Genomic DNA, 12,786 nt, shown 5'->3' on the forward strand with positions numbered 1-12,786 from the left:
CTGAAATGGAACAGCAAGAAGAGCTGAGAGGGGTTTTATTGGTCAGTTTTTCTGATTTCTGCTTATTTCTTGTGGGAAGGTGGTTTCATAGAAGAAGAATGCAAAGCACCCACAGCCTTCAAGAGCTTCAAGTACAACAGATTTGTCCACATAGGGGACCAATGCAGTTGCATCATTGCCTCTCTAAAACTGCCTCCTGGTAAAAGTCAGCTTTTTTAAGGATCTTCATCACATTGAAGGACGCAAACATGAAGGACAGTAGAGCATCTTACTTAGTTCCATTTGCTAAGACTTTTCAAGGATCCACTGATCCTCAATTCCAGATTAAATCTCAAACTCTGTAAAGGAACCTATCAAATAGGTTATGACAGAGACTGTTTTTGCATACTACTATTGTGTTCAAAATTGGAAGAATTAGAGATGTAGCAAGTCCATGGTGTTGGCTAATGTGGACATCTAGTACCAGAATTAGCCTTGGTATGCATGCCCTTTAAGTTAATCAAAATGTTAAGTTTAAAGAATTAAGACTGGAAGTCCTATCCAGATAAGGAAGCTAGTGTTTTTTAACAGTTAATAGGAGACTGTAATAAAGACATAAATACAATGTCCATTTTCCCAGGCCCTGGAATCCTACAGTTGAGTTTAAAACCCATCTAGGAGATTGATGGTCCTGAACACATTACTTAACCTTGAGCCAAGTCTCTAGGCCTCAGATTCTTCATTGACCATACAAAAAATATAGTGCCTGTACTTCAGAGTGTTATATCATAAGGACTCAGTGAGATAATACAGACAAAGCATAGTATTTTGCACATGAAAACTGCTCCAAGTTTTCATTATTATTGTTACTGGGAAATTCATAACTTCTTGATCTCTTTGGTAATAGCAACTAGAGTTAGGGCTACCTTACCTCTCATTTACTTCTTGTTTTATTAATTGTTGAGAGCCACAGCCAAAGGGGCTCCAGCAAACTTCCAGCTGCCAGCAAACTTCCAGCTGCCGGCTGATGATCCAGCTGCCAGCAAACTTCCAGCTGCCGGCTGATGATTGGCTCACAGCGGCCCCAGCAACATCTAGCTGATTGGCTCCTCTGCGATGATGTTCATTGGGCTGTTTCCCGGCCCTTCAGACTGCCAGCTGATGATTGGCTCACAGCGGCCCCAGCAACATCTAGCTGATTGGCTCCTCCACGGAGCTGCTCATTGGGGGACTTCTTTGGCTCTGCCCACGCAACCCAGCCAATTGGCCTCAAGAGCAGGAGGATTGTGGGAGGTTGAGAGGCTGGTGTGGGGGTGAGAGGCTTGTGGAAGCCGGTGGTGGCAGTTGGTCTCTGAGGGTTCTTTCCCTGAGGAGCTGTTTTGTTTGGCGTTTGTAGTTCTAAAAATAAAGTTAGTTTCTTTTGACAAGTGGCTCCGAATTGTGTCAAGCTAGACTGCGGCAATTAATATTACCATGATGTGAACTGTTTATAAAGTTATGTTACAAAAATAAGTAGCTTATTTAAAGGCATCTCTATTTGCGGCATGAAATTAACTCTCAGTTAAATTAGACTCTCTTTCCAAAAGTTAAGCAAATAATAAGTAGTGTAATGCTCAATTAATTGACTATCTACTGAGTGAAAAAGTCCTATCTTTTTTTTTAAATCCAAAATAACCTCTCCCAAAGCAAGCTTGCTAGTTCTAATATTTGAAAGATTTAACAAAGGAGTGTTTTCTTCTAGGGGAAGCAAGGGATTCCCCCTTTGGTCTATTTATTTATTTTCTATTTTGTGATATTCTACTCTGTTCTTTTATACTCTCCCTTTAGTTGCAAAAATAATAAGGTTTATCTTAACAAATTAAACAATATAAAATTTGTAGCTGAAAAGTAAATAGCCTTCTCCATCTCACTCCTATGAGATATCAGTGTTAGAAGCTAGCATGTGTATTTCTTTATATAAGCTTCTGACACTCCCTAGCCTAATTTCCATAAACACACCCAGCTGACCCTATTATATTGAACCAAAACATGGCAATTTTTTGTATAGGTCCCCACCATTCTTTAACACCAACCCACAAATGGAGCCAGACATTCTTTTTTCTGTTTTACACACATGCCTCAGCCATCCTTTTTGGTTTGCTTTAGCTACTTCACTTCGACTGGATATTCTCCACCACCACCCCAATTCTACCTGCTCTTGAAAAATGCACACCCTTTAACTTATCAAACTCTCTTTATGTTAATTGTCTAAATCACACTTTGATTGCCTAATTCATGCCTGGTAGTATTTTATGATTTATATACTATTTAATACAGATGCCATATGTTTGAGGTTTTTTTCTCTAATTGCTTCATGTCTTTTGAGCTCACTGGACTTTATTGTCTAGCTGAGAAGTGTTGTGTTTTGTATATCTGTATTTATTCCATTGTTATTCTAAGGACATAGGACAAACTGCAAAAGTTGATGCATCTTTTGTAATATAAACGTCCTTACAATAGGGCTGGGGTTGTGGCTCAGTGGTAGAGCTCTTGCCTAGCATGTGTGAGGCACTGGGTTCGATTCTCAGCACCACATGTAAATGAATAAAATAAAGGTCTATCAACATCTCAAAAAGTATTTTTAAAAATGTCCTTATACCAATACTAACATTCAATAATGCTTCATACTAGGGATTCTCAGTAATATTCCTTTTTCTTGATTATTTATTTTAATCATAGGATCCTTTAATTAAGTGGAAATTTACCATGATAATAACATCAGACTCTGGTCCTACCACTTAAAAAAATTTATTCTGAGAAAATTTGTGTTATCATAGAGTGTTATCCAAAGCATTCATGGTACTTATGTTACTTTGTCTCAAGATAATAAATTTTTAGTGATTTGTTAGAAAAAATCAGTTATGTCTGTTTGAGTTTTAAAAGTAAGAATCTAATAATACCTGTGACCATTTTAGATCATTCTCAATGTTAAGCTAATACTAATATTTCTCAGATAAATATTTCTGTAGATGGTGAGATTTTATTTTGGGATGATATTTAATAGGTTGTTTTTTATGAATCTTTTAGTAAGATGAAATTTAGTTTATTTAAGATGGATTTCCTTACTCAAGAAAATCATCTCAATGTCCTGAATCTCCCCCAACGACACCCCTCCAAAAAAACAGAAAGAATATTATCTCCATCTAGTGGACAAATTATTATATTACAACCTACTAAAAAAAATCTGATGCCCTAGAATATCTCCTATCACAGGCCTTTTTCTGCCCTACTAATAAATATTTTGGTTTTAATTGGTAAGTGGTAATTTTATGGCAAAAATGTTAAATGTTTTAATATATTTAGCAATATTTTGCCCAAATGTAAGTAGGGTGTCCTTGTAATTCAGTTGCTTAATTGAATTGAAAAAAATATTAAAATTTTAAAAATTACAGAATTTGGGGGCTACTTGGTATTTACTCAATTGAATTAAGAAAAACTTAACCAAAATTATTCTCCTATGTCTCCTATACTTCCATTCATGCAAAATGAAGAGAGTGTGTTTCCTTTTAGATTTTATAGCAGAAGGATCATCTTAATGCTAATGAGAAATCAGCACACACAGCTTTCATTTGAGCACTCATTCTTAGGTCCTCAGGTTTCAGCATGAACTACCTATGCATCTTTATAGGAGGGAAGTGCACTCTTCTCCTCTCCCTGTTCAAAAGTCTTTAACATCTTCCAACTATATATTGCATGCCTTCAAAGCCCTCTTTATATATGGCTCATTTTTGGAGATATCTCAGATATCCCAGTGAATTAACCTTCCTACCTTTATTTCTGTGTCTCCAAGTGCTCATGGTTGATGTTCACTGACTGCTTATTTAATTACACACATTGGGGAAGAGCTTGCCTGAGATCTCCTAATATGGCTTGAATTCAAGGATTAGAGATCCTGTTCCACTCTGGCTTTCCTCGGGGTTGCCATACCACATATACCAGTGCCTAGCCTATCCAAGTGAATCAGATGTACCTTTTTTGATATCACAGTTACTGACACATAGTTGTGGTGTATGTAATTATACAATGGAGCTGAAGGAATGTCAGGAATGATAGATGATTAAATCCGGTTAGCTCAGTAACTTGAAAATAACTATTTTAGGACCTGGTATCCTTGTCTATAAAATGACTCCGTTCAACTAGATAATAATTCTTATTGTCTGAGGGACCAAATAAATAATCCATTTATAAGGAGACACATTCATAAGAAAATTTTAAGTTGGAAAACATATTTTTGATTGGTTAAGCTACACTGTGAATTTTTTTCCACGTCTTCTACTTGATGGGTTGATTTGGAAGCAGGATTCTTTTATCATAGATTTGCAGGTGATTCATGAAACATATAAGCCCTACTTTATTCTTCAGGTTTGGCTTCCAGTCTTTGGGTCATAACACTATTAATAACTCCAATGAAGAAAACAAAGAACATTTTAAAATTCACTGCTTACTAGTTTGGATAACACTCTTGGGAGAAATGTTGATGATATCTAAACCTAAATGCATGTGTTTATTTATCATATAATAAACTTCACTTATTCATTAACAGTTTTTTAAAATCACACGCCTCCTGGATTATTTCTAACTATCTTATGAACACACAAGAGTTGACTTCATTTTGACACTTCTTGATATTTCACTTAGAAAAGCTCTTTGTGGAAAGTGCATACAGCTTATGAGTTTTATAATTTTAAAAAATATGTGTATGTATGGTTCTTTTTCCCTCCAACTCTAAAAATCGATATTATTAAACATAGCACCAATCATTCATTCAAACCACTTAGCTGTTGTTTCATTCTTCTGTTTTGTGGTGCTGAGTTTTGAACTTGGGGCCTCATACAAACTAGGCTGAGCTCTACCACTGAGCTACACTCTCAGCCCATTAAAGGGCAATTTTTGAAGTACTGTTACAGGCCTGGGGCCTGCCATGTGGAGATGGACAGACACTACAGTCCTTTTAATGTTGCTAGAAATAATTCCAGTAAAACACAGAGTAGCCAGCAAAAGTTTACCAAAGAGACTGAGAAGTGAGGACACTGTACAGGAACTCCTGCAGAGAGGATGGTATGGTACTCACAGAGTTGGAGTTTTTAAGGAAATATTGACCATAGGTTTTTGTCTCTGTTTTATGCCCCCTTAATTGGTCATACTACCTTTTGAAAAGTCCCCACTAAGGTTACTTTGAGTGTCTTGCTGCTTTGGCTATCAGGGTGAGTGGAGGTTGTGACATAGTTTTGGTGATAAGAGAGGGGACTGGAGACCTGGTTACAAGAGATAATGATGACATGGTCCAGAAGCTCTTATTTTTTCTTAAATGGGTGTAATTTGTTAAGGCTGGGGGAGGTTTTGACATACCAGGTCTCTATGGCCAGGTTCCTATCCTGTCAGAAAATGCTCCCTGGGCTTTTTAGTTACACTTCATTGTCATTTCACCCTACTCACCTCTACCTAACAGTGCCCTGTGAAGCTCTAAGAATATTCTGAGTCTCCATCTTCAGAAAGCTCACTGACTAGGAATGGAGATCAGATGGTGAACATACTCAGTTCATTGCAAATTCTGTCATTACGAATGGAGAAGTGTCTTGAGATCATAGAGAACAGCATCTCATGAATTTCTGAGGTATCAAGCTGAGGTTAAAGTCTGAGTCCTTAAGGATGAGCAACCGTTAGGCAGGAAAAATCAGAAGCCAGGCAGGGCTAGCCTGGCCTAGGATGTGCTGCTCCAATGAGTGCAGAATACACTTGAGGCAGAGAGTTGCCAGTTGAGGTTGTGAAGATAAGTAATTGCAACTGACAGCAGACAGTGAAGACTTGTAGTCTAGTAAAGATGTTTGGGCTTCAACTTAAAGGTAATAGTGAATTATTGAATTATTTAAACAGAAGAAGGGTGTGGTCAGATTTGCATTTTAAGGAGAGTCACTCTTGGTACAGATTGGAAGATGGGTTCAGGAGACCAAGAGAAACGCTCTTATAACAATGTAGGTGGGAGTTGAATACTGGATTTAAAATGCCTGTAATAAATCGGGAATGGAAGGATAGGGGATATAATGGAAATTAGTTGCTGGATATGTTTATTGGGTAGAGAAAGAAGCTCGGGTTTGGAGGAGTAATAATAATAGGCATATAACAGGCACTTGTTGAGTTGAACTCAAAGGTTTAGTGAATTTTTATGTATTTGCTGTTTTCAACAAATAATTCTGATTCTGCATTAGAAGAGCTGTTTTTAAATAATTGTTTCTTTTTAGCTGAAATTGAGTTTAGAATGATCAGTCTTTTGTGTCTGATCAGAAGTTAGAAAATCAGAATGTGAAGCCAGTGGGGGTGTGTGGGGGTATGTTTGTGTGTTCGTGCACGTTTCTTATTTATGTTTACTTTCATTTATTTTAATATTATCATTTTTCACAAGCAGGAAGCAACTATAAATTTTCCTATTCTAAATTCCTTAATTGAAGCTAAATGTTTTGGTAAAATATCAACATGTTAGTGTTTACCACAACATAATTCCTTTTCTTTCATTCACAGTTTTGATGTAGACAATGGCACATCTGCGGGACGGAGTCCCTTGGATCCCATGACCAGCCCAGGGTCTGGGCTAATTCTCCAAGCAAATTTTGTCCACAGTCAATGCCGGGAGTCCTTCCAGTATCGATCTGACAGCGATTATGACCTCTCTCCAAAGTCTATGTCCCGGAATTCCTCCATTGCCAGTGATATGTGAGTACAGGAAGGGGCAGAAATGAAGAAATCAACCCAATTTATTTCCACAGTTGATGATGTAATAATACCAAAGCGTTTGTTCAACTGCATCACTCTTCTCTAAAACAGGAAGAATGAGTAAAATCATGCAAACTGAAAATGAATGGTAGATTCAAGTTGAGTACTCTGTCACTCTTGACACATTTATTTTCCCAGAAACACATTGGGAAAAGTGAGAATTGCATTTTTAATAGACACTTACATTTAAACATCAGCTTTATATTTATGTAGGACCTGTTTTTTTGCTGTCCTGCCACAATGAGTACTTTCTAATATTTTGAAAGACTTTAAAGTCAGAAAATCCCTGTGAATGAATCTCAAGTGATGTATATATAGAGAGGCTAACACTGGTTTGTCAGATCACGTTAGAGATGTTTTTGGAGATGTGGCTTAAATTAAGCCAATTTTTAAAGATTAATCACTAGAGGCAAGCCCATAAAACATTAGACAGACTTGAATATCAGTGAAGACATGGCACACAATGGAAAATACTTTAAACTGCACATCTTATACTATTTTCAGCTCATTTTTGTAGCACATTCCATTCTTATTTTTATGTACTATTTATGTGCTATGTATGTTCTGCATTGTCATATTTGGTAACTTTCTCTATGTATACAACTGATCTCCACTTTCCTCTTCTGGATCTAGACAACCGTCCAGGTACACTCACCATCTTCTCAAAACATCATCTCAAAAACTCATAATGGGTTATAATTCATCTTATAGGAATTAGACTCTATGAGGCCCCTAAGGGCCTGTGTTATTCTCGGTATCCTAATAGATCATCCAAGTATTGCAGGTGGTCTAAGTGGAATTCTAGAAATGAAGTTGTGTTCTACTCTTCATTATAACCTCTAGTTATTATTAGGTGTTTACTTTTAGTTATTAGTTTTTAGCATTTGTATTATTATTGTCCACTCTTTATTTCCAAACAACTTTCTTTTCTCATTGGCCCTATCTCTGTGCGATTCTTATCCCACTTTCATAGGTTTGAAATTCAGGATTATTGTCTATTAATTCACCAATAATGAAAACACTTCTTGAGACTTCTGATATATTTAAAGTTCCTATTCTGGAGTGGGGAGTGGAGATCTGGAATTTTAGTTCATTGATATAAAATTTGGAGCATAGCATCCTTGAGGTATTTAGAGATCACTACAAAAGCACAAAAAAGAGAAGGGGGATTTTCTGCCCAAGGGAACAGTGCAGAAAATAACAGACAAGGAACAATATTTGCAAAATATGAGGCATGGAAAATGACTCAATTAAGGAGTGACAGTCTGCTTGGTGTAGGGAGCAAAATGTGGCAAGATAGAAAGATTCAAATGCAGTATATGGGAGCCAAGAGCCATGGAGGTTCTTAGCTCAGGTTTGTCCTGATTATATTTTTGTTTCCATGCATTCCAATCACTCTATTGTGGAATCTTGGCACAGGGAAGTAGACATAGGGAAGTGATTTCTGTCACCATTAACAGAAACAAAGCAGAGTAAATTTGATGAAGACCTAGATCAAGGAACTGCAGTGGAGAAAAGAGATTGGTCCAGATGCAAGAGGGAAAAGGTTTACAGAAGTGTGTGCATGCATGTGTGTTGGGGAGTAGCCACCTGGGGAAGGAGAATCAAAGGGATTGTTAAAGTTTTTACCCTGAATGAGTAAAATGGTGATGTTGATGTGAGGAACAAAGAATAGAGAGTAGACAACATGATGGCAGGTAATAAGTAATAGATTTGGCCTTTATTGGATGAGCATAGGGGAACAAGACAACCATTAGGCCCAAGGACAAAGAGCAGAAATAGTAGTCCACAGGACCAAGAGAACTTAGAAGAACCAGTTACTACCTCTGATTACTAGGTCTTTGGATGACAGTTGAGTGAAGCATTCTTAGTCAGGTAATGGAATTAAAAACCCACTATGTTGAGGAGTGAATTGAAAGTTGAGATCTGAGCAATTACATGTATCTTTGAGAAGGTTAATGAGGGAGAGAATAAGATTGCTTGAGGAATAGTTAATTTTAAGGGGAACCGTTTCTTGTTTTTTTTTTGTTTTTTTTTTTTTAATTTGGGACACTTGAGATAAATGAAAATAGAGATTAAAATTTAAGGAAAAAGAGGTTAAAAAGTGGAGTTGTCATTGCTGAAAAAATATGATTCTCAGTTCAAGTTAAGAGATTATCTCTGGAAAAGTAATACTGTATTCTTTAAGACGAACAAAAAAAGAATCAAGTGAAAGGGGAAAACATAAATCTAGAGATGAATGAATGTTTAGAGAGTTAATGGCTAATGATCTCTACTTTTGCAATCATAGAAGGTATAACCATTAAAAACCAAAGAAGAGAGGGATAAGGAACACGTTTGAAAATCATCATGAAGATCAAAAAGAATAACATAATGAAGATGACCAGAGGAACACTGAACATTCCCATAGATCACAATAATGATTTTGAATGGAAACCATCTAATCTAACTTTATCAAAGGCAAGACAATTTTGGAAAAAAAAAACCTCACAATGAATTAGTGGACTTTATGTAGTTATGTGTTCTGTTTTTTAAAATTGGAGAAAATTGATCTTTTAATACCAGCTTGTGTAGATAATTCCTTCACACCCTTTACCCAAGTTAATAAGGATTAAGTATATACACACATTTTATAAAAGGACTATAAGATTTCATATTTAAGTAGGACCTTTATTTTCAAAGCCCACTGAAAGGGATGACCTGGTCTTATGCTAGACCAATACAAGAGTTTCTTTATTAGCTTAGCCTCATTGTAGGAGTGACTGGTTTAATCAGGCCATGATGCAATTCTGTATTACAGAAAAATAACATCTAGAACGTGCTCAGTTTTCCCATTCCCTTGGTATATTTACATATAAGATTTTCCTTTTACACTCACTGACACACAGAGCACATTCTTTCTACCAAGGAGATGGAGTTTCTGTGGGAAGAAAGAGAAGGAGAATAAATAATTACCAATTCAGTATAAATCTGAATCATCCCAGGCCATCTACACATAAAGGATATGCCTTCTCTTTACTGGACTCTCCTGTAGCTATATGTAAGCTTGTTTCCTTACCTTATCTCATTCGGAATTCTGTGAAGATTGTCAAACAACCATAATTCAACTGTGCTTGATGAGTTTATATTTATTGGCCTAGTTGAGCTTTCTAATGAGAAAATTCCTGAGAAATTTCAGGCACAAACAGTACCAGTGGAAGTTTGTGATTATCTATATGAATGAAATGCTTTAGGAAACTTTTAAATGTTCAGTAATTTGGAATGTAATTGTTTAATTTATTGAAAAAGTGACTAGGAAAATAATCTCTTACTAGTAGACTGGATTTTGTGACTTTGTCTTCTATAAACCATTCTAGAAAACAGTTGAGGCATGTGGAGATAAAAGACCAATAATATTAGTAACGATAATCATAACTCACATTGCATGTTCTACCCTTAGCTTTCCCAGATATTTTCATACCAGCTGTTTCATATGAGGTACTCACAGTTCTTTCAATGGGGACATTATTATGTCACTTGCAGGCAAGAGATCCAAAGTCCAGTGATTTTAATCTTGCTTAAGAACACAATAAATATTATTATCAATTCTAAAAGAATATATTTTGATACTACCATTGGGAATAAAGTGCTGTGAACTACTATAGCAAAACCAAATTAATTAGGCCAAATGAACCACTTAGTGCTGTGAAATTTGGTCAAGCTCAAAGTAGTCAGAGAGGTTATAAGACAAAAATGCAACCCACTCAGCAAACACATGGATCTTAAGGAATCACTTGTTTAAAGTGGAAGAGAAGTTCCTGGGAGCTTCTACTCTCAGACTACCACACAGTTTGTTGAATGCAGATGACACAGTAGCAACTTAATTTTTAATAAAAATAAGGAGAAAATCTTAAGTATTAACCTGAGTAAAAAAATACATAAAAAGCAAATTTGAACTACTCTTAGTAGTTCAAAAAGATTTTATAACAGTAGAAAATAGATTTAAAAAACTTGCCTCAGTGATGTCATGAAGAAACATGATGGAAATTTTAAAGTAAACAGATAATTATGTTTTTTTTCTCATATATTTCTTCAAAATATGTTTAAAATTATCTTTCAAATAACAGTTACCTCTATTGTTACCCATCATCCAATAATATAGTGCTTCTGTATGTGAAAACATGTGAAGATATGATAGATTGTAAGGATTAAAGGATAATTAACAGTGATAAGACAAATAGCATTTAGTCATAAAGCTATTACTTTATTGAATATCAGCTGCTTGTCAAATAATAAAAAAAAATCAATTCACCTGAATAATTGATCCTTATCCCCCATCACCTGCTGAATAAACACTAACATACAGAATGCAAAGTTAACCCAGAGAGCCCTTTACTCATGCTTACGTGCTTTACCTACACACAGAATATGGGGTGGAGGTGAATGTGAAAAGGGTGCTAAGAAAGAGATGAGTGGACTTAGTATACCAAAAAATCTGGGCACACTTGGTAGTCTAGTTTAAACTTGTTCCCATATATCTATAATTCTCTAGACCTCACTGATCAGGCTGCACACTGCCCCATGTGGGCATGCTCTTACCTAATGGGCACTATCCCCTGCCATATCTCAGAATGCCACCCTGTCCTTAGTAATTAACAAGTGCCCCTCCATCCCGGATTTCAAGTGCAGGTTTTAGGTTCCAGTCCTTCATTCCCACTACCTGGGCTACTGAAAAGAAGGGTGCTGCTAGTCTTGAACTTGCAAAGGCAGAAGGACAGCCTGTTGTCAATTCATATTGACAGTTTACATGACTTTTCCTTGATCCTATTAGGGTATCTCCAAAACTAAAAAATAATAAGACATGGTTAGTCTTCCTAGATGTATGTTAAAAGTTTCTAACAGTCCTAGAAACTTATTATATGAATAAACATTTCAAAAGCAAACCGATTTGCCACTTGAAAGCCATCGTCCATTAACTAAATACAAAATGGTATCAGGGGTAAATCATCTTTCTCCAGTTCCTGAGTCTTCCCAACTGAGGTGGGTAGGAATAAAGGGACGAGGGCCAGGGTTCCCTAAATATCTTCTGGGGTAACCAGAGGGAACTCACAGAGGCAAAAGGGATATTTGAAATATTCAAGGGAAACAGAAACATCCGTCAATCCTCAATCACCTGGAAAGCAAATAATGGCAGTTTAGATCATGCCATTCCTTTCTGTTACCTCATATGTTTGCAAAACTGGATTTTCAGTGGTTGCTAGATGAAAAGCAGGTACTGAGCAAAAATTGATGTGGAACCAGATATGAGAAAGGCAGAACCCAATCTCATTTCAAAGTGATAAGATGCATAGTGCTCAATAGGTGCTACATTGTTGAGATAACACCTCATTTAATTGTTTGGTCTGAACTACTTAATAATCCTGACTGTTATTTGTTTGGGCCAATGGAGTGTTATAAAAAATTACTGAGTTGTTAAGGACTAAGAAAGTTGGAGAACCTCTGCATCAGGTTGTTGTTTCATGTCCTTAGGACTGGAACTAAACAAAATCTCTGTGTGAAGAGAAATTTTGTTAAAAAAGAAAAAAAAATATGTTAAAACTCATGAATTTTTTGACAAGTTCTAGAGTAAAGAGTATATACTGTTCCTAATTCTGTTAGGATCCCAGGTAGCCAAAATATTTTATTTTTTGATAATAATCAAATTAGCCTGCTCTTTTTCTTCATTCCTGCCAAGCGGCCACCATTGTCATTGTCATTATGGAGTGCTAATGTGCAGGCTACCACCAGCTCCTAGATCTCAAGAAGTCTACTGACACAGTATTCTAAGATCATTGGCTACCGGAGTACCTGCTTAATACCAACCATCTTTTTTCCTTTTAGTCTTTTTTTTAATTACTATTATTCTGCAAAGCTATTCTTCATTCAGTCACTAAGTCATTTTATTGTGAATCAAAAAATGAAAAATAGAAGTGGACTGAGCTTAGTGGTAGAGTGCTTGCCTCACTTGCCCATGCCCTAATT

At 36.3% G+C, this 12,786-nt stretch overlaps 1 pseudogene; it reads left to right on the forward strand.

The window, feature by feature from the left end:
* The window catches only part of LOC144369720 (3',5'-cyclic-AMP phosphodiesterase 4D-like), a 68,462-nt pseudogene that overhangs the window by 31,354 nt on the left and 24,322 nt on the right, over positions 1-12,786 (forward strand).

Source organism: Ictidomys tridecemlineatus, chromosome 13, assembly GCF_052094955.1.
Source record: "Ictidomys tridecemlineatus isolate mIctTri1 chromosome 13, mIctTri1.hap1, whole genome shotgun sequence".
NCBI classification, from domain to species: Eukaryota; Metazoa; Chordata; class Mammalia; order Rodentia; family Sciuridae; genus Ictidomys; species Ictidomys tridecemlineatus.